The following is a 7,020-nucleotide window of genomic DNA, read 5'->3' on the forward strand; positions in this document are numbered from 1 at the left end:
CTTCTTCTCCTTCTTCTCCTTCTCCTCCTTCTCCTCCTCCTCCTTCTTCTTCTTTTTTCATCTTCTTTTCTATCCCTCCCACTCCCCCCTCCACCCTTCTTTCAGCTAGAGGTTGAGGAATAGAAACTTTTTTTTTTGGACCGGGGATTGAACTCGGGTCCTTGTGCTTGCGAGGCAGGCCACCGAACCGCTGAGCTAAATCCCCCACCCAGCAATAGAAATTTTTAAAGAACTGGGTTTTGGTTCACTTGATTTTTATATTGTTTTCAATTTCAGTGATTTCCACTTTTTATTATCCCTTTCTTTGTACTTGGTCTGAATTTATTTTTTATAGTTTAGTTTTTATAGTTTCTTAAAATGAAAGCTGAGATGAGTGTTCTAGAACAGTCTTCCTCTCTAATAAAATCATTTAATACTAGACATTCCCTTTTAATAGTACTTTAGCTGCCTCTCCTAAATTTGGATATGCTGTAATTTCATTTTTATACAGATTAAAACATTTTCTAATTTCTCTTGAGACTTCCTCTTTCACTCAAGATTATTTAGAAGTGTGTAAATTTCAATAGTTTCCAATTTTCTGTTATTGAATTCTAGTCAAATTCCACTGTCATTACAGTGCCTTGAGTTTTTATCATTATTTAATATTCCTCTTCATTTGTAATAAATTTCCTTGCTCTGAGGTATGTTTTATGATATTAATACAGTTACATCAGCTTTCTTTTGATTAGCATTTACATAGCATATCTTTTTCCACTGTTGAACTTATAACTTACCAATATTAAAGTGTATAGCCATGTTCTCACACAAAAATCTATTCTTTTAGGTAGTGTGACTGGACCACTTGCATTTATTTTATTTATTGGTGAGCTTAAAGATTTAGGTCTATCATTTTATGAACTATTTCTGTTTGCTTTGTATGTTTTTTATTCCTCTTCTATTTTCTGTCCTTTTTTTAGTTACTTGAATATTGTTTAATATTCAATTGTAATTTATCAGTTGATTATTTTAATATATCTCTGCACAATATAGGTTTTTAGGGGTTGATCTAAGAATCATAATATATATGTACATATGTACACTAAACTTTTCACACTCTGCTTAGATTTACTATTTTATCACTTATAGTAAAATGTAAGAAACATCACCATAGAGGAGGTCCCTTTACTCTATCCTTTCTATGTTGTTCATAATAATTGTACATATTTACGGGACAAAGTGTATTGATTCAATTCATGTGTGTCATGTGTAATGATCAACCCAAAGTAAATCTCATTTCTCTGTGTTGGGAATCTTCAAACTTATTACTTCGGGACATATATTCAATGGCTGAAAACTATAGTCACTTACCATGCTGTAGAATAGTTATTCTTCCTTCCTAACTATACTTAGGTATCTGTTATCCAACCTTCCTCTCTATTCCCATCCCTCCAGCCTCTAGTGACCACTATTTTACTCTCTTCTTTTTTTTTTTCATTAAGTTTATTGGTACATTTTAGGTATACAGTACAGTTACATTCATCATTGGGATTTGCGCCTTTACATGATGTATTCTTATTTTTCTCCCATTCCCCTGCCCTCCCTTCAACCCCTCCACCCCTCCCTATTTGCAAAGACTTTGTTTCCATTTTTTTTCTTCTTCTCATATTTTTTTCCTTTCCCTTCTTTCCTTTAACCTACTTTTCCCACTTCCTCTTCCCCTTTAGACCTTTTCTTTTGGTTTCACGTTATCCATTATACATTTTGATTCTTATTTATACTTTGCTTCTCACACCAGAGAAACTATTTGGTATTTACATGTGCGTCCTATTTATTTCACGTAACACTATGGCCTCAATGTGCATCCATTAAGCTATAAATGACTCTAGTTTCTCATTCTTTACAGCTGAGTATTACTCCATTTTATTAAAAAAAAAAACCCACATCTTTATTTAGTCCCCAGGTGATGGGCAATTGGGCTATTTCCATGTTTTAGCTATTATAAACTGTGCTGCTATGAACATGGGTGCACATATATTGCTGCGGTATGATTCTTTTAATTCTTTGGGGAAGTACCCAGCAGGGGACTAGCTGGGTTGAATGGGAACTCTAATCCTAATTTTTTGAGGTATCTCCATATTGATTTCCACAGTGGTTGCACCAGTCTGCACTCCCACCAACAATGGAGAAGGTTTCCCTTTCTCCCCACAGCCCCACCAACATTTGTTATTGGTTGATTTCTTGATAGCAGCCATTCTTTCTGGAGTGAGGTGGAATCTGTGTTGTTTTCATCTACATCTGTTGAGTGACCGGTGATGTTGAACACTTTTTCATGTTTATTTGCTGCTTTTGTTTGTCTGAGAAATGCTTGTTCATTTCAGATGCCCATTTTGAAATGGGTCTTTAAATTTGGGGGGGGTCTGATTTTTTTAAAGTTCTTTATATATTCTAGTTAGTAGTCCTTTGTCTGAGGAACAGCTGGTAAAAGTTTTTTTCCCACATTGTAGGTTGTCTCTTAGTTCATTGGCGGTTTCTCTGCAGTGCAGCTTTTTAGTAAGATGAAATCCCAGTCGTTGATTCTCTGTGCTAGTTCCTGTGCTCCTGAGGTTTTGTTCATAAAGTCTTTTGCCAAGCCAATGTCTTCAAGAGTTCTACCTAATTCATCTTCCAGCAACTTTAGTGTTTCTATTTTAATATTTAGATTTTTGATCCACTTCGATTTTAGTTTAGCGCATGGTGAAAGATATGGGTCTTGTTTTAATTTGTGGCAGGTTGAAACCCAGTTTTTCCAGCACCACTTATTAAAGAGGCTGTGTTTTCTCCAGGGTGTATTTGGCTAATTGTCAAAGATGAGGTGGCTGAGTGTGTCTGGAGTTGTCTCTGCATCTTCTAATCTATTCCACTGATCCTCGGGTCTGTTTCTTTGCCAGGACGGTGACAAACCTACCTTTTTGTTCAGGACAAATCACGAGAGCAGAGACTCCCCTAGGGAGGACAGGTACTCCAGAAAGATTTCTTCTGTCACTTTGGGGTTCCCCGCATCAACCAGAGTCTGGAGGGGCAAGCGATGTCCCTGGATGACAGCTGGAGATTCCGCCGCTGCCAAAGAGCTTATCTTGTGCACAACTAGGGCGGTGCGCCAGATGCCTTCCAGTTGTCTCCCCATCACGATGGCGCGGAGCCACCAGGCCAGGCCCTTGGACAGGTCGTACACAGAGAGCTTCACCCGGTGCAGATGCAGCAGCTCCATGAGAACCTATGGCGGTGGTCACGATGGCCCTCCGGAACCTGGCAGCTGCTGGGATCTTCCCGTACCCAACGTGGGTGGCGCTGCTGGACCCCCCACCCCTGCAGCTTTACTCTCTGCTTTTATGAAATTAACTTTCAAAATTTCCACATATGAGTAAGAATGTGCCTTTCTATGCCTGATTTATTTAACTAACATTCTGTCCATCAGTTGTATTCATGTAGTCGAAAAGATAGGATTTTGTTCTCTTTTATGGCTGAATAATATCCCATTGTTTTATTAACATCTCTGTTGGTAGACGCTTCGACTGAACCATAGCTTAGCATTATGAATAGTGCTGGTATTATGATGCAGGTATCTCTTAACATGCTGATTTCATTTCTTTTTCATGTATATTTAGTAGGAGGGTTGCTGGATTGTATGGTTTCTCTACTTTGTTTTTTGACGAACTCACATATTCTGCTTTTCTATTTGCTGAAAAAGAAAATAATCTCAATCACTCTAGCCATTATGAAAAAAATATAGAGGTGCCTCAAAACATCAAAAATGAATAATTAAAAACATCCATTCTCAGACTACTGGCTCTTTCTCCTGCTATGTATATTCAGCCATTGAGCCTATCTAGCAAATTTCTTATTTTGATAACTGTATTTTTCAGTCCCCAAAATATTGATTTGGTCCTTTTTTATATCTTCTATTTTCTGCTGAGGCTTTCTGTCCCTCATTTCTTTTTTTTTTTTTAATCCCCCTTAGAAACAGGTTATATTGGTCTCGGTGTGGTGGCTCACACCTATAATCCCAGCATTTTGGGAGGCTGAGACAGGAGGATCCCAAGTTTGAGCCCAGCCTGGACAACATAGTGACTTAGTGAAAACATATCTCTAAATAAAAAAGCGGCTGTGGATATAATTGCTCAGTGTGAAGATTCTGGGTTCAATCCCCAGGGGGTGGGGAGAAAGACAGAGGAAGGGAGAGAGGTCAGGGAGAGGTGAAATGTGGTTAAATCGATGCTTTGAAATCTCCTCTGATAATTCCAACATCGGAACCATTTTGGAGTCGGCATCTATTGTCTTTTTCCTTATAAAGCTGTTTAGAATGTCCTAGTTCTTCATATGTTAGGCAATTTGGGGTTGTATTTTAGATGTTTTGAATAATATTTTTATGTGGTTCTTCATCTTGCTGAAATCCTAGGGAAAAGTTTACATTTTTCAAAATAGACCATGGATTCGGTTAGGTTCGAGCTGCGACTTCCTACCTGTGGGCTGTGGTCGCAATGTCACCTTAGTTTCCAAGGATTTTGCAGTGCTGTGCAGATCTGGCCGGTATATGGACTGCACAGTGACCGGCTCGGGACCTGGGGATTGGTCCATCCCGTAGTTCGTTCTCTAACCCTATGCTTTTAATGACACGATCCCCTGATCCCCTCCTCTCAGGCCTGAACCTGGCAGTTGACACCCAACTGTGTCAGGTTGCTCCCTGGAACGCCTTCTTTTCAGCTATTTCAGGAGAACTCTCCAGCTCCCGGGAGCCCCTCTCCCTAGTCCTCCAGCCCAGGTTCTGGATTAGTTTCTCTTGCAGGCATCAGGACTGTGTCTTCCTCCAATGCCAGGAAAGAATTAAGCAGGGATCAACCTTTGATGTTTACTTCTGTGCTCTGTGCTTTCAGGAATGCATGTCTTTTTTTTTTTTTTTCCAAAAGCTTTTCAGTGTCTGCTAAAATAAATCATTGTTTTGTTTGTTTTTGTTTTTGTTTTTGTGTATATAAGTAATACACTGATCATTTTTGAAATGTGAAACTAAACTTGTGTCCCTGGGATAGATCCTATTTTACAATGTTGTTAAGAACTTTTGCATGTTCATGAGGAATACTGGCCTGCACCTCTCTTTTTTTTTTTTTTTTTTTTTTAATAATTTCTGCCTGATTTTAGTGTCAGAGTAATTGTGGCCTTGTAGGATGAGTTGGAAAGCATTCTCCTTGGTTTTCTGGAACAGTTTGTGTAAATTCGGCACTGTGTCTACCTTAATTAAAACATTTAAATTTTATTTCTCATTAGGTAACTTTAAATAATTGGTGGGGGGTCTTTCTTCCTTTCTCACATCACCGATGAAAACTGTAAATTTCCCTTTAAATCCTCCTTTAGCTGTGACTAAGTTGTGATCTGTTGTGATTTTATGGTTATTCATTTTGAATACATTGTAATTTCCCAAGGAATTTCTCCTTTGATCCTCTTCTTTTATTCGGAAGTGTATTGCTTAGATTACAACTGTTTGGGGAAGTTTTTCCAGATATCTTTCCCTTATTGGGTTCTTGTTTCATCCTGCTGTGGTCAGAGAATGTGCTTTGAAAGATGTGAATTCTCTTAAACAGATTGAGACTTGTTTCACTGCCCAGAATACAGTTATGTCCCTATGGGGACCATCCCACTTGCATGTGAAGGAGAACAACTAGAAATTTGGGTGGAGGGGGTCTATAAATATCTTTTAGGTTGCTTGATGGTATTATTCATGTCTTTACCCTACTGACTCTCTGTCTGCTTTCTACCAATTGTTGAATAAGTGGTGTTGAAATTTCTGGCTGTTGACACATCTGTTTCTATTTAGAGTTTCTGCTTCATGTGTTTTGAATCTCTGCTGTTAGGAACATAAACATTTAGGATTGTTAAATCCTTTTGATGAATTGACCCTTTTGTTAGTGTGAACCGACCTTTCTCATTTCTGGTAACATTCTTTGTCCTGAAGTCTACTTTTTAAAAATTATTAGCCACTCTGGTTTTAGTTTGATTAGTGTTAAAGATACACATATATGCATGTATCGATCATTATATATGAACGAGATCCTACTAATATAAAGTGATATGTATATATTACTTTTAATTTACTTGTATCTTTCTATAAATAACAGGTTTCTTCTAAGCAGCCTGTTGGCTTTTGTCCTCTATCCAGTCTGACAATCCCTGCCTTTTAATGGGGACATTTAGACTGGCAGTTGAAGAGCTTTTTCTGTAACAGGGCAAGTAGTAAATATTTCAGGATTTGTGGGCCACATCTGGTCTTTGTATGTACTCTCCTCCCTTTCTTCATTTTAAATACTTGGCCAGTGTACAAACCACCTTAGCCCAAGAGCTTGGTATGAATAAGCTGCAGACCTGGTCTGGTCAGATGGCCAGAGCTTGTCAACTGAGCCTATGACCCATTTACATTTTCTGTCATTGTTGATATGGTGGGATGTAAATCCAGCATCTTGATATCCAACCCATCTATTTTTGTTTCTTTTTTCCTCTTTTTTTTGCCGTTTTGAATTAATTAAAATGTTTATGATTCCATTTCATGTCATTCATTATTTTATTAGGTTAGTTTTCTGGGTTTTTTTTAGTGATCACTTATGGCTTACACTACACGTCTTTAATTATTATTCCACCTCCAAGTAACATGCTTTCACAGGTATGTAAGAACCATGCAGCCACACACTGTTTCATGATTTTATTGTGATACATTTTATTGTGATATATTTTATTGTGTTACATTTTTCTTCTGCAGGTTATGGATCCCACAAAACATTGCCCTCATTTGTGTTTTAAGTGGTCAATTACCTTTACTAAAGATTTTAGAAATAAGAAAAGTCTTTTATGTTTACCTGTATGCTTACCATTTCTCTTCATCCTCTTTTTTTTCTTGTTTTTGGTGGTACCGGGGATGGAACTCAGGACTTTGCCATTGCAAGGCAGGTGAGGTGCCACTGAACTAAATCCCTGGCTCTATCTCTTCATTCTTTTATGTATGTCCAGATTTTTATTTTT

This window comes from Fukomys damarensis, unplaced genomic scaffold, assembly GCF_012274545.1.
Source record: "Fukomys damarensis isolate Sample0158 unplaced genomic scaffold, DMR_v1.0_HiC HiC_scaffold_17, whole genome shotgun sequence".
In the NCBI taxonomy this organism is placed as follows: Eukaryota; Metazoa; Chordata; class Mammalia; order Rodentia; family Bathyergidae; genus Fukomys; species Fukomys damarensis.